The sequence below is a fragment of the Cetorhinus maximus genome, chromosome 26 (assembly GCF_964194155.1).
Source record: "Cetorhinus maximus chromosome 26, sCetMax3.hap1.1, whole genome shotgun sequence".
NCBI lineage: Eukaryota > Metazoa > Chordata > Chondrichthyes > Lamniformes > Cetorhinidae > Cetorhinus > Cetorhinus maximus.
This window is the reverse complement of record NC_135904.1, coordinates 776,842-803,568: the sequence shown is the minus strand read 5'-3', so window position 1 is coordinate 803,568 and position 26,727 is coordinate 776,842. Positions and strand designations below refer to the sequence as shown.

Here is a 26,727-nt window from a genome sequence, read left to right as displayed (position 1 = left end):
AAAAATGTCCACATTTGATACCAGTGCTCTTCTAGGAGAATTAAGGGAAGTTACTTTTGAGGGTTTAAAAGTTCTGTCCCCCGAACAGTTAAAAGAGCGAACGAGGTTCTTTGAATTAGAATTTCACTCGACAGCCAGAAGGCCCACAGGTGGAAATTGAGGACAATGAAACGGATAGGGGAGCGGTAGAGAGATTAAAATTGGAGCTGCGGAAATTTAGAGTTTCAGGAAAAAGAAAAGGAAATGGAAAGGAAAAGAGTGAGAGAAGGGAAGAAGAGCAAGCTTTCCAAAGAGAACGGGAAGAGAGACAGGAAAGAGAAAGGGAAAGGGAGGAAGACTACGTGAAATGGAAAGAGTGATAGAGGTCTCCTGGGCACAAAATAATACTCCCGAGCCGTCACAAAATAATACTCCCGAGCCGTCACAAAATAATACTCCCGAGCCGTCACAAAATAATACTCCCGAGCGTCACAAAATAATACTCCCGAGCCGTCACAAAATAATACTCCCGAGCCGTCACAAAATAATACTCCCGAGCCGTCACAAAATAATACTCCCGAGCCGTCACAAAATAATACTCCCGAGCGTCAGGAAAAATCATTTGGGTCAAAAGAAACAGAAAGGGCTGGAGGAAGCCAGCTGGGATCTGTAGGAATACAGGGAACCCAGAATGGTTCAGGGGCCTTAAAGTGGGCAATAGACCCTGTAAGGGTTGGAGTAATTAGGCAAGGATTATTTGCAATCAATAAGGCAGGGAACACGCAGCCAAAGTCTGCAGAGAACTGGGGAGTGTTCAGGGGCCCAAAAGGAGGTGATAGAACCAGTGAGGGTTGGGAAAGTTAATAAACAGCTTCTTGAATTTGAAAAGGCCAAGGTTAGACCTGTAACGTTAACGAGGGCCCAGAAGAGACGGTGGAATTTAAAACAGGCAAAGAGGATGACCCGAAATGGAGTTAGTAGGTACATTTTCTGCAGAATTAAATAGGGGCCAGGGGAGTTCCAAGGCAAGTAAGGATACAGCGAGAGAGGTGCCACACCCGGCTGCAGAGCTACTGGAAGTTAAAAGGGCCAAAGACAGGCCAGCAGAGGTACAAAGAAACCAGGATCAGAGCGAGACCAGCTGTAATAAAAGAGGTTCATGAGGGACCCTTAAAGGTTAAAAAGGAGGATAGGAATAGGCCAATGATCTGTTTGGTGTTTGGCAGACAGCTTTCTGGCAGATTTAAATGGGGATGAGAGGAGTTCCCAAACAGAAAGGCAGATAGTGAGGGAGATGCCTTACCTGGTTGAAGAGCCACAAGGGAGTACGGCAGGAGCCAAACATCCACTTGGAGGTCCAGGAGATGTGGAACAGGACAACAGAGGGTGCCACTGAACCAATGTTCTGTTTGCTCGATAACTTCAGGGCAGATTTAGACAGAGATGAGGGGAGTTCCCAAACAGAGAAACTAATAGTGAGGGAGCTGCCTCACACAGTCAAGGAGCCATTTAGCAGAGCAGTAAAAGCTAACCAGCCCCATGTGAGCCAGGGTGTCCCAGAGGACATGGCACCGAATAGGGAGCGCCCTACGGTAACCAGAGTGGGGAAGTTATTACCCCATCAGCAGGTCCGTACTTGCCAACGCCCAAAAGGCAGAGCAAGTGTTGCAGTTAAACTCCCAGGCATCCAAAACGGGAGGGCAGTACTCAGTTGTGGAGACAGGGATGCAAAAAGGCTGGGATAGGAGTGGCAACGGTTGCAGGAGATGCAGCCAATGAGGGGCCAGCAAAATTCTTCTCCCTGGAGATAAATAGGGGCACAGAAAGTCCCCAAACCTGGCCATCAAACTTAAAAAGAAACCCGTACCCCTGCTGGATGAGGAGGTCTCGCTAGCCCACACCATTTTCCCAACTTTAGAGGGAGAACAGGGAGGGTCCCAGGTAGACGTGCAGATGGTGAGGGTGATGCCTTACTGAGTTGATAAGCTCCTGGGCAATGCATCAAGAGCGGAACCTGCACCTGAGGGCAGTAGTGTCCCCGAGCGTTCGGACAGGTTAGGGGAAGACCTCTTCCTAGGCAAATCGTGTGGAAATCACAAGCAGAATAGCAGGGAAACCCATGCAGGGGTTAGCTCTTGTAAACCAGATGAAACCAAACAAGCTTTAGACCTCAACCAGAATGGTGTTGGTGAAAAACGCACTAAAAATGAAGTACCAGAACCAGAATCCCTGCAGGGGATGCAAGTCACAACAGGACGCACTAACCCCCTGACAATTAGACCTGTAAAAGTGCCTGGGTTTATGGCAGTAAATTCATGGGTTATAGAGGGAGGCAAAGAGTTAAACCTGACAAGAGCAGCTCAGCACAGCAGCCAAACAAATCTGTATAGTAACAGCCTCTGTGAAAGTTAGTATGAGGCTAGTAACAGAGATTAACCCAATGAGTCCACTGGTTTCACTCTGTTTAAATTAGTTTATGGGCACCAAGTGAGAGGGCTGCTGAAGCCAATCAAGGAGAGGCTTTTAGAGCAGGAGGAGGATGTCTCCATGTTAGTCTCGGTAACAATGTTCCAGGGGCGACTCCTCAAAGCCTGTGAAGTGACCCAAGGGCACTTAAAAAGCTCCCTGAGCAGCTTTACTATTGTGAACAATTTGGGAGCTAACAGTCAGGTAAAATACCCAAACCCCATTGATGATACTTAATCCAGCGTCACAGGAAGAGATAGACACAGGTTTACTGACCAGAGATGACTGTAAGATAAAGCAACTTTGAAACCTTGATGCCACACTAATCTGTAAATGAACGTAACCTTTGTGGAAAGGTTTGAAACACAGAATGTAAGGTTATCCTGTTGGAATATGTTTCTCCAACCATCCATCTAAAGATCACCCACTTTGCCAGGAAATCAAATGTGATCATAGACACCCTGTCCAGAACATAAAGAGACCCGGTCAGGACTGAAGAGATAATTTTGATGCAGGGTAGGAGAATGAATGCATGTGTGAGTGTGTTTGTTGTTTTATATGTATTATTTTCCCTTTGTAATGAAATGAGAATGAGTCTCATTCCATTTGTTGTGTCAGGGAAGTGTCACGACAGTGGATCACAGCCCCAAATTATTTACCGACATATTGAACTTTTATGGAAGATGTGTTTTTTAAAAAAAAAGACACAAGCAAAGACACTGAGCAAAAGATGGCTGAGAATGTATAGTAACCACCTTCTGGAAAATTCCTATGTCGATTATACTTGACCGACTAGTCCAGAGGGAACATGGAATGTTGCACCTAAAAAGGTGTCAAGGCCTACTTCGGGCAGAGACACTTGAAAGGAAGAGATGAAATGCAAAGACTGAACTTTAATCTCCTGTGGTTGTGGAGACAATGGAGACTGATTACCACATCTCAACAGACATCCAAAACTCATCTGTTGAGTTTTAGCTCAGAATGTGGAAATGATCTGAGTTGAATGAAAACAGACTCTGGGTGAAAGAGATGTTTATTTTTTTCCCTTCTAGGAATACACAATGAAATGGGTTAAAAAGCTAGCTGCAGACCTGATCCATGTATTCTAGTTCTGATGTGCTAGTGAGAGTCACAGCAGCAGAAGATCGATTAGGCACCCCTTGGCAGCTTGACAGCAAAGGCTCTCTCTTTCTCGCTGTTGCTGGAGGAAAGTCAGAAAAGTCACAATCAAGGAAATAGGATAGCTTCTTCAACCAACCTGCAGAAACAAAAGTCTTTGAACCAACTGCTAAACTGCCAAAGTCAGCTCTACAGGAATCACCCAACTTAACGGCTGCAAAGTTTTGCCATCTATGCCTCACGGGCAAGCCAAAGACTGATTCATATATCTTTCTAGCTTTCATTTGGACTCAATTTCTCATTTCTAATCTGTGTGCATGTGTGTTTCATTTTTATTATTTTTTTCCCCCAAGTTTTATTAAACAGCCCAATTAATTAAACGGTCACTAAAGGCCCTTAATAGTCCAACTGACTGTGGTTTTCCCTTGCCTGTGCAATTTTCTGCTCATCGCATGGGCAAAACAGGCAGGAGGCCAGCCAACATTTTCACAAACCTCATCCAAGGGCAGGATAAAAAGGGTCAGCAGCATCGCCAGTGAGAGTAGTGAGGAGTTTTGGAGATGGTTTACAGCTGGTTGCTTATTGGTACTTGGCAGCTTCATCTCTGTTCAGGGCTTCATTCTTAGCATTTCCAGGCCTCATTTCAGGGCTCATTGCTGTCAGCCAGGCTTCTGGGAGATTCAGACTGTTGGGGACTCTTCCAAGTATCAGACCGACATTTCCGGGTAGTGGGGATTGTGGTCTCCGCTGGAGGCACCTCCTCTGAGGAGGAAGAGAGGGGCAGAAGGGAGAGGAGGCCGGGTGTCCCTATGCAGCTTCCAGGGGAGGGACCTGTAGGGGGAGAGGCGCAGGCACAAGGGGCGCAGGGCCAGCAGGTAGTCCATGCAGAAGGACTGCAGCAGGCACCACTATCCTGCTGCCAGGGTTTACAGGCGGCGATGCAGTTACCTCAATACAACAAATGCCGAAGGAGGCTCCGCCTCTCCAGGGAGACAGTGACCTCCATTTGTCATATGATTGGGCCTGAGATCACCTCCAACTGTGTGGGTGGACACCCCATGCCAGTGACTCTGAAGGTCACAGTGGCCCTTAACTTCTCTGCCTCCATCTCTTTCCAGGCCTCAGTGGGGGATCTTTGTGGATTCTCCCAATCTGCTGTCCACAGTTGCATCAAACTGGTGACAGAAGCTCTGTTCAGGTGGGTCCTTTATTCTTTACCGTATGGACAAGGCCAGCCAGACTGAGCGAGACAGAGGCTTTGCAGGGTTACCCTGTGCCCAGGGTGCTATAGACTGTACACATGTGGCCATTAAGGCGCCAGCAGGTGAGCCCGGTGCCTTCGTCAACAGGAAGGGCTTCCACTCCATGAACGTGCAGATAGTGTGTGATCACAGGATGCTGATTCTACAAGTCTGTGCAAGGTACCCAGGCAGCTCCCACGACGCCTACATCCTCAGACACTCCCAAGTGCCGGGGCTCTTCAGTGCTCCAGCCCGGCTGGATGGATGGCTGCTGGGTGACAAGGACTATCCATTGAAAAGGTGGCTCATGACGCCTCTCCCAAGAACTGAAGCAAAGGAGCGTTACAAGTCATGCCTCCAAAGGGCGGTGTAGAGAGGACCATAGATCTTCTCAAGATGCGCTTCTGATGCCTGGACTGTTCAGGGGGAGCACTCCAATACCCCCCAGAGCAGCTGTCACTGACAGTGGTTACATGCTGCACTCTGCACAATCTGGTACTGGCAAGGGGGACCCACCGGAGGAACAGGTTCTTGATGCAGCTCCACAAGCCACGGAGGATGAGTCCAGTAGTGAGTCCAAAGGGGAGGAGAACGCTGAAGGTGGGGACACCAGGGACGTCTTGATCCAATGTTCCTTCAGCTGGGCTTCCAAAGATCAGTTTCAACCTCATGCCAAGGCTGCTGCCTCCATCCTGAGTGTCTGAAATGACCCTTTCATTTGAACCCAAAGAACATTCAGTGCCTGAGCAATAAAGTTCAGAGCCACTTACATCCAGCATTACATCCTTACGTTCCCCGCATCAACGAACTTTGAAGCATACTCAGGCCATGATGACAAAAACACAATTTATGTCATTCTGACAATTCAATGATCTTAACAGAAATGTTTCTGGTATTTAACATCAGACCAGTTTACATAAAAGTAAACAAAAATGAACACAAAATCACCCATGACCTGTCCCTCTTGTGCTCATGGTGCCTTTAACTTACGTTTGTGAGTGTTGTCTCAGTGCTCCCCCGTCGCTGCCAGTGGCATTGGAGGCAGCTGCTGACTCTGCTGCCCTGTTGGTCTTGATGACCTTGGCAGTCGTCCTCTGGCCAGTGGAGCCTGTGCAGGCCCCGCCTGGGAGAGAGCGGCCAGTGCCACATCTGGCATCTCCCCAGTCGCCGCAGCCTCATCAGATGCCAGGGTCACTGGCAGAGGGGCGGAGGAGCTGCTGCCGTCATCCAGAGCGCCCTGAGAGGAGCCCACAGAGATGACAAGTAGCTTGTGCGGCAACGTGAGGTCACTCTGGACCTCCCTGCTCGCCATTGATGGACGGGCACCTGGCTGGGATACTGGGTGTCTCATCCATCTCCCACACTGGCACTGACCACCTGAGGTCATTACCTGTGTGAGAGATTGCAGGTCCGAGTGCAACCCAGGAACCCCTGATTCTTGCCCTGGAGCTGCATCTCCATGAGAGTCGCCCCTCTCTCAATGGAGGAGGCTGTGTACTCAGCCATGACAGTCAATGCAGTGCTCACCCTCCCCATGGACCCTCCATAATGGAGACCATGGCACGCATGCCCTCATGGATCTCCACCAGATCCTCCTGCACATCTGCTGGACACCCAGCATCTGCCTAATGGACAAGTCCAGAGGTTCATCATCAGCCTTTGACTGAGCACTGTCCTGGTCTCCAGCAGTCCTCCGACTGCCGGCGCCCTGGGCACTCTCTGCCTCCAACCGCACCGCAAGCGATTACGAAGTGCCCTCACCAATGTGTACTGAGATTCTATAGCCGCTCTCATGCCCACTGAGGTGCTGGTATCTGCACTGGTGTCTGCTTCAGAGATCGGGTGTGATGCAGGTGCAAATGATGTCCGATTGTCCTCTGGTGTCAGGAGTGGCCCTTCGGGGTCCAGAGATCCTGTTGGGAACCTAAAAGGGAAAAGAAGATCATGTCATGAATTAAAGTCCTCCCACTGTCACTGTGCATGTCAGGCACCCTGGTGAGACAATGGAGATCTGCATCATGATGCCCTCATTTTCTAATGATCAATGGGGACTCCAGGTTCGTGGCTCACATCAATGAAGAGACCTCACTAGAATGGTTGCACAAGCTGAAATTCTCACCTCTGTGCACTGCACTCATACCAAATTGTTACAAATTAATGCAGTATGTAAACATCTACAGAGACACCCTTAGTTCTTAAGTACACAATTTTTCAGTTTTATCCTGCAGGAAAACTGGATCCCCCTTTCCCTCATCTTTGTCATTTGTGGAAAAGTAAAATGAACCTAATGGCTGCATTATGTACAATGCTGTCCTTGTAAGGACTTCTGTTTTCTTTCAGTATGGTTACATGTGGGGCGTTCTGATGCTCAAGCTCTGGGGCGTTTTGCTCGTACCTCGAGAGGATTAGGAGGCTAGTGGGGCCTCCGCCCGTCTGCGACCCTTCCTATATTGTTGTGGGCCGTCTTCTCCTGGAACAACAGAGCAGCATTGTTTAGTCCACTCTGTACATGCAGCCCCATTGCTGCCAGACCAACCTCAGCTGAGGAGCACCTTTCAGGGCACACCCGAGTCGCAGGCCTCGAGCTGCAAGGCACTCAGTCCAGGCAGCCAGGACCCATCCCCTTGGCCAGCTCCGGTGTGATTGACAGCTGTCACTCAGACTCTAACACCTCTGAGGTCCATGGGGAAGGCAGCTTAGACCTTAACACTTCTGCACACTAACCCACGCCAACATGGTACTCACTCTTCCTGAGCACAGCAGGTCATTGAAGCGCTTCCGGCACTGTGCCCATGTGCTCTGCATCAAGTCATGGCTGCTGACCAGCCCTGCCACCTCCTCCCATGCCCTCTTGGTGAGCTGCGGTGACCTCCTCCTCCCATCCCCAGGGACAAGGGTGTCCCTCCTGGCAGCCGCCTCCCCCAGGAGAATGGCGAGGCATTCATCAGAGAAGCAGGGGGGCTGAGTGCCCACCTGACCTGCCCTCCTGCCTGCCGTGTCCAGCTGCACTCGGGTCCATGGTGTTGACTCAGGGAACATCCTCCAAGGCAGCCTGGGCCGCTTTTAAACCGGCCGCTGGGTTGCAATTGGACCCAGTGGCCAACAGGCTCCCGCCCCTCAGCCCTTCCCGGTTTGGTCCCTGCCAGCGTGAAATTGTGTTTGGGGCCTGATCGCGGGCGGTGGCCTGTTTCACAGCTGCTCCCGGGCCTGCCCAACAAAGGGAAAGTCCAGCCCATTATATTAAATGGTTACGGATCAAAATAGCATTTGTGCAATTTAGCTTCAATTGATATTATTCAATGTGAATTCAAGAGAAAGAATGAAAACAAACTTTAAAGTATGTTTTTCACACTTCTCTGGCAGTTAAATTGTCACTTAAGGGAAATAAATGCTAAATATTTTGCTCATTCCAGCTGTGGAGTGTATAAAACTTGCAAAATAGCAGATTGAAAATTTAAGGAAAGCACGATCACTGACCAGAGTACTTGAGGTCCAGATGGAGGGAAATGTAGAAAAACCTCTTCTGGTGATCAACAACTCACAAAACCTGCACCAGTAACAAAAAGGGTGGCAGATATTGTCATTCAGGAACACTTACCATAGGAACTTGGGAGAAGGTGTGTTTTGAAAAGGAGCATCAAGGTAAAGCAACACCATCACTGTCTCGTGGGAGAGCTCATACCAGGCATGAGCTTAGTTCGACTGGTTAAAGTTTTAAATGGAAAAAAGCCAACATTTACAGACGAGGAAGATATCAGAGGCCAGGTCACCTAAGTCCTACTACAGAGGTGAAGGAAATAAAAGTTAAGGGTTACACCATAACTTTTTCTTTCAGATACTGGGCAGAAATTCTCCCTCGTCAGGTGGGCACACGCCTGACTCAAACAGGACAAAAACAGCAGGTGATGATGCTGGGCAAGCGTCCTGATGTCATCGTGCGATATTTCGGTCGGCAGGTGGGCACGAGAGGCAGCAGCACTCCCGCCGACAATTGGGGCACCAATTAAAGTCCTTAATCAATTAATTAATCAATTAATTGAATTGAATTTCTCACTGCCCGTCACAGCTTACAGTTAAAAACTTTAAAAACTCATTTATAACATGTCCCTGCGCATGTGACACAGTCACATGACACAGTCACATGAGCGGGGACATGTTTTCCTTAATTTTAAAATCTTTATTTGTAAAGTGGAAGGTCTTCAGCTCCCTGAGGCAGCTCTGTGCCCTTAGGGAGCTTTCACTGAGCGCAACCCCACGCTCACCCACCTCACCCCCACCCACCCCCATCCACCTCACCCCCGCCCCCACCCACCTCACCCCCACGCTCACCCACCTCACCCCCACCCACCCCCAACCCCACCCCCACCCACCTCACCCCCACCCCCCTCACCCCCGCCCCCACCCACCTCACCCCCATGCTCACCCACCTCACCCCCACCCACCCCCATCCCCACCCACCTCACCCCCACGCTCACCCACCTCACCCCCACCCACCCCCATCCTCACCCCCACCCCCACCCACCTCACCCCCTCCCCCCTCCCCGGCAGCGCTGAGTGTTTCAGCGCGTGATTCACGCTGGCTGCCCATTAATTGTCCAGCTGGTGTGAAATCGCGGTCAGGGCCTGATCTCGGGCGGCAGTCGGTATCACAGCTTCTCCCGGCCCCGTCTGACAGGGGAACATCCTCCCCGTCTGCCCACTGCACCCGTCTGACAGGGGAACATCCTCCCCGTCTGACAGGGGAACATCCTCCCCATCTGCCCGTCTGACAGGGGAACATCCTCCCCGTCTGCCCACTGCACCCGTCTGACAGGGGAACATCCTCCCCGTCTGACAGGGGAACATCCTCCCCATCTGCCCGTCTGACAGGGGAACATCCTCCCGGCTGTTTTAGTCTGAGTAATAAGATCTTATTTGACGAAATAAGTTTTTTCCCCAATTGTGAAAAGAGGGACATTCCTCAAAAGATGTTTTGATATGAGAGCAGCGAAAGGAGCTTGAGGCAGTTGGGTTGCCCAGTGGCTGCTGGAACCAAGTTATATTTGCGTAGAATCTCAGTGTATCCTCTGAACATCCCAAATGCTTTGCATCCAGTGTATGACTTGGAAGGGTTAACACGATTGTCATGTGGGTAAAGCAGCATTAAAAACAGAAACTTCTGGTAAACCTCAGCAGATCTGGCAGCATCTGTATTGAGAGAAACAGAGTTAACGTTTTAAGTCCAGTATGATCGACTCTTCTTCCAAGAGTCATATCAGATTTGAAATGTTAACTCTGTTTTTCTCTCTCCACTTGCTCCAGACTTGCTGAGCTTTTCCAGCACTTTGTTTTTATTTCAGATCTCCAGTATCCACAGTATTTTGCTAAAAGTTTATGAATAGCACACAAGAAGATCCCACAAACAGCATACAAGTTGAAGGGTCAGTAAATTTGTTCCTTGTGGTGATTGTTGAAGGAGAAACGCTTGCCAGGACAATGGGAAAATTTCCTGTTTTTGAAACACTGTCAAGCAAATGAACAAACAAGGCTTTGGTTTAATGTTTCATCCAGAACATTGCACCATTGTACAGTCAAGAATTGGACTGTCAGCCTAGGTTGTGTACTCAACCCTTGCAGAGGGGCTTAAATCCACAACCTCATGACTCAAAGGTGAGACCGCGATCAACTGAGCCAAGCTAACACTTGGATTGGGTCCAAGTCAGCAAACCACAATCAAGCTGAAAGCTAAAAAAAATGTAAATGTCATTGAAATAGCAGCCATGAACTCTGAACTCTGACTAATTGGACATTTCCTGTGGATCAGGTTTTTTCACTGCTCAGTTTTCACAATGGGATCCGCTTAAAAGAGCAACTGACACCAATTAACCTGCAGAGGTATCTACAAGATACCTCAAAATTGTAACGCAGTGAATGGTCCATCAATCGGGCCAGTTTTCTTCCCCGCAGTAACAGTACAATCTCTCCGATACCCACTCAGGCAGTTCACCCAACTACACAATAAAGCAGAAATACCAGCCTGGCTAAGAGAACCCCTGTTGATGCAGGAATCATAATTAATGTCTCTTCAAATTACAATGATTATAAATGCCATAGACTATAAGTATAGTCAAATGTAAGCCATTAACAATAGATCAATATTAATTATTTCTGTCTGTCTACTGGATGGACTTGGTGTCTACTGCTGTTTGTTAGACACTAAGGGTGGAATCGTCCCAGATTTGTACTAAGTGCGGAAGCGGGCGAGTAAAATGACGTTTTACCCGCCAGCCACAATGGCGACTTTTCACTCTGTATTGTCCCAAACTCACCACATTATTTATGCATTCCCGGGAAACACACTGTTTCCATGGTGAGCGGCCTCTCATTTGCCTGCTCAGCATCACCTCACCGCTTCATTAAGCCGGGCGCCATATTTAAAATCCACCCGCGTGCACACATCTCAGCGCTTCCAGACCACGGCTACTGCAGGGAAGATGTCATGAAAGGCAAGAAGACTGCAGTCCCCACGTTTAGCGACGTGTCACGGGAGTGCCTTTTGGACGCTGTGGAGGCCAGCTGCGATGTCCCCTACTCTCACTCTGGCTGCAGGATGGGCAGCGGCGTTACCAACCAGGTTTGGGAGGTGGTGGCAGTGGTGGTCAGCGCCAATGCCCTGCAAAAGAGAACAGCCACCCAGTGCCGCTACAGGATGAATGGTCTCATCTGTTCCGCCAGGGTAACTCACTGTTCTCCTCACTCTCAACTCACAAACCCATCACACATCCACAGGGATCTCACACCTCAAGGGAAAACACCACTAACTCTCACACACACCCTCACATCTCCATCAGGCTCATATTGTCTTGCATACACATCCTCATTCCTGTCCATGGCTCCGCTCACCACACAAACATTCCACTCAGCGCCATGTGTCCTGCTCACACTCTCTCCATCTGTTTCCATGCTGGAGAAGCCTGCTCACATCAACAGGGAGAGGTCCCAGACCGGGGGTGGAGTAGCCCACATTAGGCCCCTCACTCACTTTGAGGAGTGTGCCATCGCGCTGACTGGTGAGGATGTGGACTGTGCCTGTGGCGATGGTGAGGTCAGCGGCGAACACCCTCATGAGGATCCTGCACCACATCCTCTCTCCCTCAACGCAACTGTGAGTGCCTCTCTCCTGCTTCTGAATCTGCTGCCAAGCACTAATTATCTCTACTTTGGTTCACTGGGAGCTCTGCCAAGGGACCGACACCCTCAGCCAGCCAGTCCCTCAGCTCCATCCACATCCTCACCTCCAGTCAAGAGGACACCTCCTCCAATGATGAGGTGGAAATAAGCAGTCGGAAGGCCCATCACCACAGAGGGAGCAGCCGGCCCACGGGTGATTCTGAGGGAAAAGTGTGTGTGTGTGGCAGGGCCTTCTGGAGCCTCGTGCAGGCCCTTCTCCCACGCACATGGATCCTCCACGTTTCACACTCATCTCAATGTCCTGAGCACTTTCCATGCTGCCAGCTGCCCTGCATTTCTACCACCACTGGTCAAATTCTCATACAGCCCATGATCTCGCCCACCACCGCTCGTTTCACTTTCAGTTTGGACAGCATGATGCTAATTCGGTTTTACTTTCATTCCCCTGTCCTTTACCCTCCCCGAGTCACCCATTTCCTTTCCCCCATCACAGTTGACCACCCCTGGCATCACATTCCACCTCCCCTCCGTGACCTCCGAGCCCCAAGCCTTTTCTTTTGGGGATGTCCAGGTGAATGTGCACATTCCCTTCCTTCCCAAAAATCCCACCCCTATCGTGTTCACTTCCCCGGCCTCCTCCTTCCCACCCCCAGGGTCAGTGTCTGTCTCCGAGTCCCCACCAACCAGCCCCGCCGCCTCTTCTATCGCTACTGTCGAGCCCTCACCCTCCCACCTCACTCTGCCCTTACCCTCCCACCTCACTCTGCCCTCACCCTCCCACCTCACTCTGCCCTCACCCTCCCACCCTATCACCTCACTCTGCCCTCACCCTCCCACCTCACTCTGCCCTCACCCTCCCACCTCACCCTGCCCTCACCCTCCCACCTCACTCTGCCCTCACCCTCCCACCTCACTCTGCCCTCACCCTCCCACCTCACTCTGCCCTCACCCTCCCACCTCACTCTGCCCTCACCCTCCCACCTCACTCTGCCCTCACCCTCCCACCTCACTCTGCCCTCACCCTCCCACCCTCCCACCTCACTCTGCCCTCACCCTCCCACCCTCCCACCTCACTCTGCCCTCACCCTCCCACCTCACTCTGCCCTCACCCTCCCACCCTATCACCTCACTCTGCCCTCACCCTCCCACCTCACTCAGCTCTCGGTCATTCTCACCATTGCTCCATTCCCCACACACCCTCAGTTCGCTCCCCAGGAGACAGTCATGGACCCATCCAACACCCCCTGTGCACGTTCACCAGTGCATCCCCTGCTCCCCACCCGCTCCCCCTTCCCAGTCCTCCCACCACCCCGGACTCCCCACTGTCCCCCCCCCCAGTTTAGTCCCTCCCCCTTCCTCCACCTTACTTCTTCCGCCACCCTTAGTCATTCCCCACTCTCGACTCCTTCCTCTAGCCTTACCTCTTCCTCCAGCCTTATTTCTTCTTCCAGCCTTACTCCCTCCCCTCTGCGCACCCTTCCTCCCCCTGGACACCCTCCCTTCTCCGCACCCCTTCCTCCTCCAGATACCCTCCCCTCTCTGCACCTCTACGTTTTCACCTTCCACCCCCCTTGCACCTACCTCCCCAGTTATCGTCTTCCACCCCGTTATCCCCTCCTCCCCCTGTTCTCCCTCCCTCCCTCAACCTCACCCCATCCTGACACCTTCATTCCCCCCCTCCCAACCTCACTCCCCTCCAACACCTCTTCCTCTCCCGGTCGATCCTAGCCCTTCCTCTCCCACCCCCTCGACCATCATCCGTTGTGCGCATCAACGGTGACTTTCCAACTTCCGTGAGCTGCTTTGCAGCAGAGCCGTGTCCGCGAGAATCTACCCACCATGCCATGGATGTCCCTCCGGTATGCCATTGGGGTTGGGTTCCAGCAGCTTCTGTTCCTTGGATGTCCACGATTTGAGCAAGGCCCTGGTGGGGTAAGTCCTGACTTTTGCACGTCACAGTTGCTAAGATGTGTTTTACACCGGCATGTTTTCCCGCTAACGTGGATGGACTATCCAGCATGGCGGGGGGGGGGACAATTCCACTGGATGGGTCTAATAATGAAATGCTGATGTATTACAACATCTGATGGCGGGGAGCGTGGGCGATCATGAACTGGTTTCGCGCTGTCGTAAAACTGATTGCGCCATATTGCCTGCTCACGCCACTGAACATACCCGCGTTGACGGGCACGCAAAATCCAGCCTACGCCTGGCTACGATGTCAACAATACATCTGTCTAAGCAATTAAACTAGTTTTGTCTCGATCGGTTGCAGGCAGTTCCAAATCAACATTAATAGGATTAATCCTATTTTACTGCTCTCAGAAATAGCCTCAGCAAACAGACAAGTTAAAAACAGTTACATTACTGGCAAACTGTAAAATATAATTAATAAAATAATAAGTGTTGAGATTGTTGTGATTTAAAGCAAGCTGGACCTCAAGGCTCTGCTATAGCCTCCCCTCCCCTTTGCACTGAGGGCAGAATTGAGCTGTGAACATTTATTTAGACCAATTTTGCTTTTCCAAACTATTTTCCATTTTAACATCTGAAAATTAAACTGACCCCAGATACCAACAGAAACAAAACAGCAATAAAGCAGCATAATAATGTCCAGTATATAATTATTAAAGTTTATAGATCAACATATAATACATTATATAAATATGAAAATCTTAATTTTAATCTACTTTGTAAAAATGTTATTATTTCATGTGTGTATGAAGGTTTCAGTCAGGTTCTCCATATTGCCCAGTGATAGAGGCTGCTTTCCTCTTGTTTCCTGGCCCAGTCTGGCCGCACATTGACCCACTGGCGACCACTGACCCACACCTGTCACTGGGAGAAGCCCTGGTCGGTGCAAAGGCTGGGCTGGTAGCTTCTTATTCAGGGTTTGTGGCCTAACCAAGATCTTTATAAAGCCTCCCCGTCCACCCATCAGGTCCACTGCTCTCCTCTGCTGCACCTTGGGGGGAGACTTAGAGAAACGCAGGGCAAGGACAGGGCCAGACACCGCACTCGGAGGAGGTGGAGCTCACGACCACATCCAATGCTTCAGTCTGGGAAGTGCTATCATGACAGACATAGAGTGAGAAAGGGAGGGAGACAGGTTAGACTGGAAGGGATAGGTAAGCTCCTCAAACAGAAACTGTAGCTTCTGCTTCTGCACACCCCTCCTCCATTTTTGTTCTTGAATCTATGGTTAAAACCTTGCAAAATGTGACAATCTCACAGGGATACCAGCAGTATAAGCTTTATTATGACCATTTCACCTCTCTCTGACATCTGCTCCCAACTGATGAAGGAAAAAGCTTTTTCTTCTTTTTAATCCCATAAAAAAATCTGATTGCAGCAATAAATCTCTCTAGTTGCTAAAAATATCCTGGCAGCAGTTTAGGTGCCTGCTTTTCAACAGAATGGATGGATGTAGAAGTGATCTGTTACCTTTAGAAGGGGAGCCCCTATTTTGTGCTGACCTACAGGTTGGCCTCTGTTTAAAATCAAAGCCATACTGTGGCTGAAAGCCTATGTTAAAAATCTCACTCTTCATAAATATTTAAACTGAATTGAAAAAAAAACACCATAAAGCTAGGTAGTAGTTCTTTATTTTTGACCTATATGTGAAATAATGGAAAATGGGTTCCCATGTGTAATAATGCAGGATACAGTTAAGCAAGAAATATATATCTTTAATGCCACCCTTCACATTGTTGTATTTAGAATAGTCAGCTGGATAAATTATGTTTGGCACATCCAATTAAAAAGAAACATTTTTCTCTGTTTCACATTTGGTCGAATTTTTGAGAAATGCAACCCAAGTGTATTTTCAACAATTTAAATATGTGTGAGGGCTGAGAGTTTAACAAAGGTGTTACAGCTATGGGTCTAAGCTGTCCTGCGGTAACACAATTTCATGGTGCGTTGCCACTTTGAGAGACTAATGTGTAAAAGGTCAGAATTAGGTCTAGCTCTGCACTTGGTCTGGCACCAGCGCTGTGGAGACAACAGTGTCAAGAGTGATGAATGGTCAGGTTTGCTTGTTTGTGTAGATAGTGTGTCTTACTTAACCTGCTAGGGTTTTAGCCAGAGTTTAACAATTTAAAAGAAATACATTGGACATAACCTTCTTTGAACTCTCTGGAGCTATGGCATAAAGATTATGGCATAGATATGATTTTTAGAAGCAATAATTTAATCATATACATGAGCACCAGCAGAGATCTTGGGAATAAATTTAAAAACTATGGACTTTTCCAGATTCTGCCTGCCCCTGTGGCCCATTGTGTGCTCCTTTCCTGGAAAATGTAATTACTTTTCATTAAATATAGTGCATTTAGTTTTGCTCTGAATACCTTTCACTTCATAATAGATTTTGCTGAACTTTGAAAATACTATGGAAAAAAATAAATAACAGCTCCTAACCCCAGTCCAACTGCAGCCCTTACCTGATGTTGTTGCTTCATTCCGGGATCGGACTCTATAATGAGGCAGGAATTCCTGGTTTCATTACAAGACCAGGAATTCCCATTTACAACGCAGAGTGGGATCCTGGAGCAAAACCTCAGTGCCAGTTATGGGGCAGCGGATAAGATTTGCAATTTATATGCTCAAAAACAGTTCATGTCGACACTCTTCTACCAGCCCATTCACACTGGAATTCTATTTTCTCACCAACCTCAATTCAACATGGCATCTTTCTCACCAACCCTTCACTTATGTTGGCACTGTTCCATTTTGCCTTCATTTCAAGATGGCACCTGTCTCTCCCCGCTCCCCACCCCCACCCCCACCCCCCCTCAGTTCATGCTGCCACTTGACTTCCTGTCACACGTCATTTTGTCATTTTTCACCTTGATGTGTTTCATTTTCTTCCTTCCAATAATCTCCTCTTCCCACTCAGTTCTACTCCTGGGCCCTGCCTGCTGCTGTCCTAACCAGTGCATTGCTGCCATGACAGGGAATTTCCATGCTATTTTTTTTGCAAGCAACAAAATGAAGTGGAGAGTATCACTCATATCTACTGCCCTGAAGGAAGACGAAATGTGACTGTGTGCACCGCATATCTCTGGCTACATCTTTGATGTACTGACAGTTCTTTTAATTCCGGTCCAACATATTACACAGAGCAGTTCCTCCTGATGATGCCATAACAATGGTACTCCTGCATGCACAGACCCACACATGCACAGGCATGCACACACACACAACACACACTCAACACACATGCAACACACACACAACACACACAACACACACGCACGTGCTCACACGCCATTGAGATATTAACATTTCCGTTTTTTGAGGGGCAAAAAAATAAAAATAATCAGTCTAAACAACATATAGAATTCTTAAAAATGTCTTTAAATATATCTGAACAATGGTAACACATCAGAGTTCCACTGGATATGAGATGGCTTAAAAAATAACAACTTACATTTATATTGTGGCTTTAACACAGTAAAATGCCCCAAGGTGTTTCACAGGAGGGTTATCCAACAAAATTTGACAGAGAGTCAAGAAAGTTATTAGAATAGAAGAACAACGGCTCGGAGTAGGTGGCAGGTTTTAAGAAGCATTTTAGGACAGAGAGGTGGAGAGCTTTAGGAAGGGAATATTCCAGAGTATAGGGACCTAGGCAACTGAACAGGCAGTTGGCAATGGTGCTGTAATTAAAATCTGGAATGCACAAGAGATAAGAATGGGTGCGCTGAGGTCTCAAAGGCTTATAAATCTCTTATTCAAAACACCCTTATCTGCAGTCTTGTGAACCACATAATATTGCTGAAAAAAGAGACACACTGTCAAAGTTTTTCATCTTGTACTCGTCAGGACAGTTTGTAAGAATACCAATTGTAAAAGGAACAATTTATATTGCATGAGGAAGAGAGTGCTGACTGGTTGGCGTGTGGACTCTGAAGTTCTCTACTACCAAGCAACTATTTGAATCACCTAATATTCACTCAGGTTATATCAGCGATGACCCACTATAGCATCTGAGCTCCAAAAATTGCAAGTTTTACTTTGTAAAGGAAATTCAATTTTCCGATGAATTTGCACATGTAAATGAGATGAATTTATTAAGTTATCAAACACAGTAACTATACTCAGCTTAATAAAGACAGGCACTGGTGCAGCCAGTGCAAAGTTGAAGGGGGAGGGGTTGGGGGTCAACCTTCCACCTCCCACATCCTCCCAATCATTTTGAGGTTGACTCAGCTAAAACTGACCGCAAATGATTTAATCACTTCACTTTTAAATTCCCGATCATGGTCAGGTTGTGATTTTGAATCTCTCGTGAATGGCTGCACAACATGGGAGGCCATTGTCATGCTTGTGCTGTGTCAAGTTTGGCAAATCCGGACTTTGACTGTCCCTAAACTGTCGGACCTTAACTCTGCCCCTGATAATAGGGTTTTGGTACTTTGAGCAGCAGAGATTTGAGTCTGCGATGCTGCAGTGCAGTCTCTGCTACAAGGAATACTCCCCTGTTTGGGACTCCCGAGCATGTTCCTTAGAGAAGAGTCAATATTATGGCCTGGGAAATGGCCAATTAAAGATAAATGAAGTCTTTAGCACTTTTCAGGATGTACATCCAACTGAGGGAGAATATGGTAAACTTGAAGAGAGCTATAAAGAAAGGGCACCCATCAGTACTCTTTAGTAAATAGATGAGACAGGTATGGATGTCACACAGCAGTCTCAACCTGTTACACTGAAATGCTGCCTCATGCAAAGCACTCAGCCAACCTTACAATTCCTCACATGCACGGGAATACAACAGCAGGGTATTTGTTCAAGTTGCAACATGTCACAGACACTCATTCTAATTTCAATTTATCACTGTCACTGTTGTCACATGGGTTTAAAAGGCTTTTGCAATGGAAGGCTAGTGACAACTTCCATACTGGAAATCATTGTCTCGTTGCACTGAAAGGGGAGCGATGAAGGTGAAGTCAAAGGCCTTGCTCAAACTAATGGGTTAGTGCCATCCTTTACTTCTCTCGCTTGATCGGAAACTGCTGTACACCTGAACACAACAACATGCCAGGCAAGCACTGTTTAAGGGGGTGTCTGGTTAACAACAGGCCAACATTTCTTTCCCTCTTGTTTCTTTAGACAGCCTACACGAATCATTTGCAAAATTCAGCACCAACACAACACGCTGCATCAGTCAATCCACCTGCTGGGAGCATCAGCACAAATACATTCGCCCAAGGGAACTTAGTGAGTTTGCGGAAGGTGCACTGGGTTAAGTGCTGAGTACAAATGAACAGGAACCATCTGGCCTTGCTTAGCTGCAGAACATAGGGATTTGTATCTCACAGAGACAGTTTATAAAAGAATATTGTTGTCTTGGCAGGTCTGTCTACTCAACTCAATTGTCCAAGTCACCCTTTTATGTCTGACTAGAAGTGTGCAGCATTTGTTGTATTGCAGGAAGGCTTCTCAACGCACTGGAGGTGTGACATCTCCAGAGGCAGAGATTCCTAAGCCGAGTCAGAGCATCTCTCTTGAATACTCAGACTGCTGCTGTGGAGGCGTTGGACTCCCATTTACAAGAGGCTCTCTTCCCTCAAATTGAGACAGCATTGGATAGAACTTCACTGCCCTAATAGCTGCCCAGATGTTTCATTCCCCATATAGATCTGAGGGAGTGCCAAGCAATGGGGGCATAGGTGAGGCAGCAGGGCCTCAAGGTATGCCAAATCCAGCCCACCCTTCACCCATGCATATGAAAGTGGATGTGTTGACTAGCTGGTCCTGCCTGCTTTCAAATGGAGCGGCGATTGTAATGGAGGCTGTTGCAGGGCTACTTCATAACCCAGTAGATGGGTTCTACTGATAGCCTGTCATCATCGTCAACATCCTTCCATCTATGCAAGATGATGGACATGCAGCATATCAAATACGTTGGGGATAGGATGGATTCATATGGTGCATCTTTGCTGATGGTTTAAGTGTCCAACCTGTGAGAGGCAAGTTCTGCCACAGGTGTCGCATGTGAAATGGTTATCAGGTGTTATTGTGGGCTGTTGTTTTCAGTGTTGGTGCCTGTGCCCAAGCTGCTGATCATCATGGTGTTGCACACCAGCCCACAAGTGTTAGCGCCTTTTTCCTCTATCATTGGCTGGTGTCTCCCAGGTGTGAAACCTGATGTTTGGGGCTTTCATGTCACACTTGCAAGCATCCTTGGAGCTTTGGGCATTTTATTGGTCTACTGACTCCAGCTATGTCTCCATGCAAAAAATCCTTAGGCATGTGACTGTCTGCCATCCTGCGAACAGGCCCAAGTCAGCGAAGTCATCTCTGCTTGATGAGTGCCAACAGACTTGGTGGATTTTGGTGGATTTACCTTTGAGAAGATGCTGCATTCCTGATTTTGTCCTTCCATTAGATGCCCAGAGTGAAGCACAAATAGTGAAGATGAAAATTGTTGAGCTTCCTTTCTTGGTGGCTGTAAGTCTTCCATGTTTAACAGTCATACAACGAGGTGCTGAGAACACCGGCCTCATAAACTAGCATCTTTGCTCCAAGAGTCAGCTTGATGTTATTCCATACATGATTCGTGAGTCATTCAGCACAAATATCCCAGTTTCCAATTCCAGCAGAACTTTTGCTGCCAACTGGAATTTCCACCCTAGAGTGTCCTAACTGGAATGTGTAGGACAGCACGCCCTCCATTATGAAAATAAGACACATTTAACAATGTCGTCAGACTTCCTTCACACAATTGAAAATACACTGTTCTTACCATTTTATTTCCAGGCTTTTTGCTTCAAATACAAAATAATTTACTCGAACGTCAAAATTAATTTCCAGCTGAGCAACCTAATTTAAGTGAGTAATTACTAGAAAACCTCACAGCATATTTTACAGCAATATTGAAACATTTTATAATTTTGATTGTCAGCCTTGTGTTTCCCAGCATGACTCACAAAACCCTGCCTTTGTCTGACCTGTTCTCTCTAAGTGCAGCTCAATGCTGCAAGTGTTGATGGTGCAACTTAGTGTCTTAGTGTCTTGCATTGTCAATTATCCATTCCCACAAGGGATAGTCAGGAAATGGAAAACAAATGGCTCCAAACGTAATACCTCTCTGTAGCCTGACCAGAAAGGTTGGTTATTAAAGGCTAATTCATGTTGCAATTGAAGATGCATCCACTCAAAGTTGCCTTGGGGGATGACACATGTTGACCACATTATCATTTTCCAGACTTGCAAAATTGCAGCTGTGGCTATGTTAAAATGAACCTACTTTGTAACAAAACTTTTAACTGTCTTAACTAGCTGTAACCAATGTTCCCTCTGAGCTGCATGGATATGCGTCCATGCAGCAATTTTAAATGTACCATGCACAAGCAATGTTCCCTCTAAGGCGCATGTGTGTGCAGTTGAGCATTAATCGTAAAGTGACCGCGCAGTCCCACAAACCAGTCGGGCATGGCAAACAGAAATTAGAGGGAACATTGGCTGTCGCTGTTCAAAACAGAAAGATTAATTAGTGCTTAAAATCCTTGATGTTACAGACTGCAATCACAAATGAGACTAAATCAGAGTGAACACCTTGAACTTAGCTTTTTGAAAACCTCTATTAAGACATAACCATACACTGATTAGGCATTAGTGCATGTGTGATAAATACTGGAGTATCATGCTTATCAGTCAGCATAGCCCTGTAGCAGAGAAGTCTAAGTACATAGTTAAAATTTGAAGAGATCATTTTGGAGTCATAGAGTTATACAGCATGAAACAGGCCCTTTGGCCCATCGTGTCCGTGCCGGCCATCAAGCACCTACCTATTCTAATCCCATGTATGCTACAGCGCTTCGGTGGGTTTCTGGAGACAATTAAGAAATTGCTAATTTGCCATTATCAAAGTGGCAGCAATTAGAGTCACATATGGTCCTATAAATAGGCATTAAATGAAATATCTGTTAGCTGGTGTAAATATTTCGGTGCAAATGGTTTTTTTTTGCCAATAATTAGTGCTCTTATGTAATAACCTGATTTTAGAAATTAAATGTCCTGTGAAGTCTAGAATTCAACCATGCGGGAGTATGTATTGGGAAATATGAAGCCAGTGTGATCAACTTGGAATTATGACTTGGTTTTAGTATAGATGCTCTGTCAAGCTTGCCTTGATGCAGCTAGTTATCCTGACTAATAAGATTGATGGTGACAACTATAATTACCATAGATGAGATAATCTGTTTTGTAGATTATAATACAAGCAAAAACAAGTGAGTAATGCAGTACTGCTCCAGGGAGTAAATGCCGAGTATCAAATATGATTTCACTGTATAGTATTTGGGCTAATAACTAACACTCAGCATATTCTGGTTTTTGTGTCACACATAATACTATTAAACAAGTTGCTTCAATCAAGACTACACTTCTTGTTTTACAATGGGGTGTATGTACTTTTAAAAGATACATTACTCACTTTCAAACCTAGTTCTCTCCACTCTTACTCCATAAAGGGGTAAATTGAGCAATTCAAAAGTGAAAATCTCCTGGGATGCTTGAATTTTTAATGGACTTTCATTCTCTATCATGTAACGTTCCTTTCCCGTGTCAATATACTGTTTCTATGCAATAAATCTTCTTTTCACTCACAAACAGTAACAGTTGAAGGCCTTGTGTAAAAACTCCAAATTAAAATTTCACATTTTTTGTGTTTCTATTTCTTCTTCCTTCCTTTTCACCAATGTTCTCCCGCTCCCTGGAAAAATCTCACTTCTTGCTGAGGTACATACCCTATGGGCACCACAGGCCCTCTGGTAATGTGCCCAAATGGCCGCTATTTTTTTGTACAAGCCAAATACTGAGTGCCAGAAAGCAATTCAATCGCAGGGGATGTACAGCTCACTCTGGTCCCTGACATGCTATTTTAACCCTGCATAAGTAATTAGCAATGCAATGTTTGGCCTATTATTGGCAGGTTAGGGTGGCTAAGAGCAGATTCAGCAAAAAGAAATGAATTGATTCCAGTGCTCAAAATGTGGCTATAAGCTGAAGCTCTTTGTGTAACACTAATGGAGGACATCACCCAGGTCTGACATGCTGAAAGGCATAGAAGTAGCTAAATTTAACTCTGATTGCAGAGCTAGATACAAGTGGCAAGTCACAATTAAGACTAGAATATAAGAACTATTTTCCCCATACAATAGTAAGCATGAATAGACTTCTTTGAAAAGCAGCTGAGTGAATATGATTATGTAGAGGATTGATGATTACAGAAATGAGCATTGACACAAGTGATCAAATATGGTATGGAACATAATGGCTGGAGCTATGGGAATGTTGGTTGCTACATAATTACCTCATAGTTCAATAATGCCAATTCCTTGCTCGATTAAAATCTGAGCTTTCCCTCAATTACTTGAGATCAGAGAAAAAACATGTGTCAACTGGGCTCACCCTTGCCTTTGGGTCAGGAAGTAATGGGTTTGAACATAGTCAAAGGCCCAATAATGGCAGAGGTCACTCATTGGCTTTGCAGCAGAGGTTACTAGGGGAATGAGGAGGGTGAGCTGGTCAAGAACAAGAGCCATGGTGCAGCCTCGCTGAGCTAAAGGAGGTGCATTATGATGTGATATCAGCAAAGTGCAGGTTGTGTGAGTCCCGGCTCATTTCTAGAAACAGACATTGGATCCATCAGAACTGCTTCTAGTATTGAGATTGATTACAATATAAAATATAAATTCACCTATCTTTGTAATTTTTTGGAAATAAATGAACTAATAACCTTAATAAAGTCATATTAAATATTACACATTAATTGAAAATCAGAATAATTACAATTTAATCTGCAATACAGACAATCATTTGTGATACACAGAACATCAGTTGTTCAAGAACAAAGATTAATTGTGATAAATTCATTAAAGTCCATTAGCTTGGAATTAATTTTCCATTTAATAAATGTAGTTATAAAGTCTCTTCTTCCCATCGCCTGCTTTTATAGGCAGGATTTTTGGCTCATTGGGCGGGTGTGGCGGGCGGGCTTCCGATTGGCTGGGAAACAGTCCGCTGCCCGCGATTGGCCCCCGACCATGGTTTCAGGCTGGCCGGCCAATTACCAGACAGGCAACATGAAAGATGCACTGAGAAGCTCAGCGGAGCGCGCACTGATAGCTCTCTAAAGGCAGGGAGTTACCTCAGGGAACTGAACAATTTTAAAATCAAAAATAAAGATTTTGAAAATTGGAAAAAAGTGTCCCATGAATGACTCACTCAGATGACCAGAAACATCAGAAAAATTATGTCAAAACATTTTTATTTTTAAAAAATTAATATTGGAAACCTCATCTGCCAGTGGATGAGGTTTCCTCAAAAATGGAAAGGCTGCCTGGCTGATTCGCCCGCCCGCCAACCATAAGGTTCAACAGTCAGCGAAAAATCACTGCTAATTAATACTTTAATGGCCTTAATAGGCCTCTTAATTGTTGGTGGGCGCGCTGTTGACTCTCGCGCACACCCGCCGATTGAAATATCGCACAAGTGCACGATGACGTCAGGATGCTTGCCCGAAGGCATTGCGCTATTTTATGTCCGATCGGGTCGGGTGTGTGCCCGACAACAGGACGTAAAATTCTGCCCTATATTTTATTCCAAATGCATTCTGCATCAGTTTTTCAACCCTTCTGTGATTTATTAGCTCCCCCCTTGTAAGGTTGTTTTGTTTCTCATTAAGAGGTCTGGAGGCTTGTGTGATTGAACATAAACTGTTTATTGTTAACACACAACTAAATACATATCTCTCAGGTATAGCCCTAACTAGGTATTATCTTCATGCCAACTGATCTCAGACTCTCTCGGCACACAGTGTATTATCATGCGAATCTCTACATCATATTTTGGGTGGTATTGTTCTCCACTCCCACATTAACCCTTGCTCTCCCAAATACCTTTATGCTATACCTCTCAGATTTTTCAGTTCCATTTTCACTTGGGTCTAATGCCCTCACATTCTCCCCTTATATTTCTTACAGAGTCATAGAATATTACAGCACAGAAGGAGGCCATTTGGTCAATTGAGTCTGTGCCAGCTCTTTCTAAGAGCAATCCAATTACTCCCATTCTTCCGCTTTTTCTCCATATCCCTGCAATTTTTTCACCTTCAAGTATTTATCCAATTCTGACAAAAAGTCATCAACCTGAAACATTAACTCTGTTTCTCTCTCCTCAATTGCGATCCAACTTGCCGAGTATTTCTAGGATTTTCTGTTTATATACCTTCAGATCTCTGGTCTTGCTTGAGGCATCTTTAATTTCGACTGGTGTTCTGTGGTGTGGGACTCATAGCTCAAGTTCGACAGTGTGTTTTCGTCTACATTATCTAAACATTTTTAGAGCCCTGGATCATGACTACCTTCAATATTTTAGCTTCTACAATGCGATTCTTTAGAACTTCAAAGCCAGAGTGCTAGAAACATTTGTGGACTGTTCTCCGACCTTTCCAATGTATTGATATCTTTCTGAAGGTAGGGAGCCCAAAAATTACACACGCTAGCACAAATGCCATCTTGTCATACTCTACAGGTTATCCTGTTGCAGTAAAATCTATTGTACTTGAGTATTACGGATTTCGAGTGAAGCGGTAACCCTCAGTAGATGGGAGCCCTTAGTTGGTTAGGATTAGATTTTTTTTAATATGCGTTCTTGGGATTTGAGTGTCACTGGCAAGGCCAACATTTATTGCCTGTCTCTCATAGCCCTTGAGAAGGTGATGGTGGTGAACCATCTACAACTGAGTGGTGAGCTAGGCTATTTCAGAGGGCATTTAAAGGTTAACCACTCTGCTGTGGGTCTGGAATCATGTGCAGGTTCCCTCCCCTGAAGGACATTAATGAACCAGATGGGGTTTTATGACAATCTGCTAGGTTCATGATCATTATGAATGAGACTAACATTTTATTCCATATTTATTTAATTGAATTTAAATTCCCCCAGCTGCCATGGTGAGATTTGAACTCCTGTCTCTGGAGCATTCATCCTGGCCTCCAAATTATTAGTTCAGTAACATTACCACTATGCTACCATCCCCCATTCAGCAACAGCTTACTCTTTAGTTTAAAGTTTACTTTTAGTGTGATATCAAGACATATAGCAGAAGTCATGGAATACTGGGGCTTGTCATAGAGCAGCCGCATGCAGTGATAGGCCCAAGTGATTCAAAATGTTTTGTGGATTATAATGTGCATTTGGTCACTTCTGGATATCTGTAACACTATTAAGGGCATTGTTGAACTTGGCCATTTTTGGCCTAGTTCCTTTAAACTTCAGAACCAGACTTCAGTACATTCGTTCCAGTATGTTAGTGGGTGCTGTATGGCTGACCCCACATTGCACTCAGCTGTCAAGTAGGTTTGTGTGACATTAGAGGATTGTGACAATTGATTGTTTCTAATAATATACTACAGCCAGCAGTAAATTCCATATCGTCACATAACAGCAGTTCACTGTAAACTATGGAGTGCTTTCATACTGTACAATATAATTAACAAAAGATTCTTCAACAGACTTTTAAAGCACCCGCTTAAAGCCTTAAGGGCCAGTTGGATGCTAGTGATCTGCTTCAATAAAGAAAGGCTCACTGTGGTCAGGTCTGACTTCATAGACAATAACGCTTTTAGTTCAATAAAATGATTAATCAGATTCGAAATCTATTGGCAAAACTCTTGTTTCTTTTAAGAACTGAGTAATGTCTGGTCTGCATGTACACTTGCAGAAAACCCCGACAAATTAA

General features: G+C 46.3%; 1 protein-coding gene across 8 annotated transcripts in view; it reads right to left on the bottom strand.

Moving 5' to 3' along the window:
- The window catches only part of sema6d (semaphorin 6D), a 287,153-nt gene that overhangs the window by 86,172 nt on the left and 174,254 nt on the right, over positions 1 to 26,727 (bottom strand). The gene's annotated exons all lie outside the window — the stretch shown is intronic.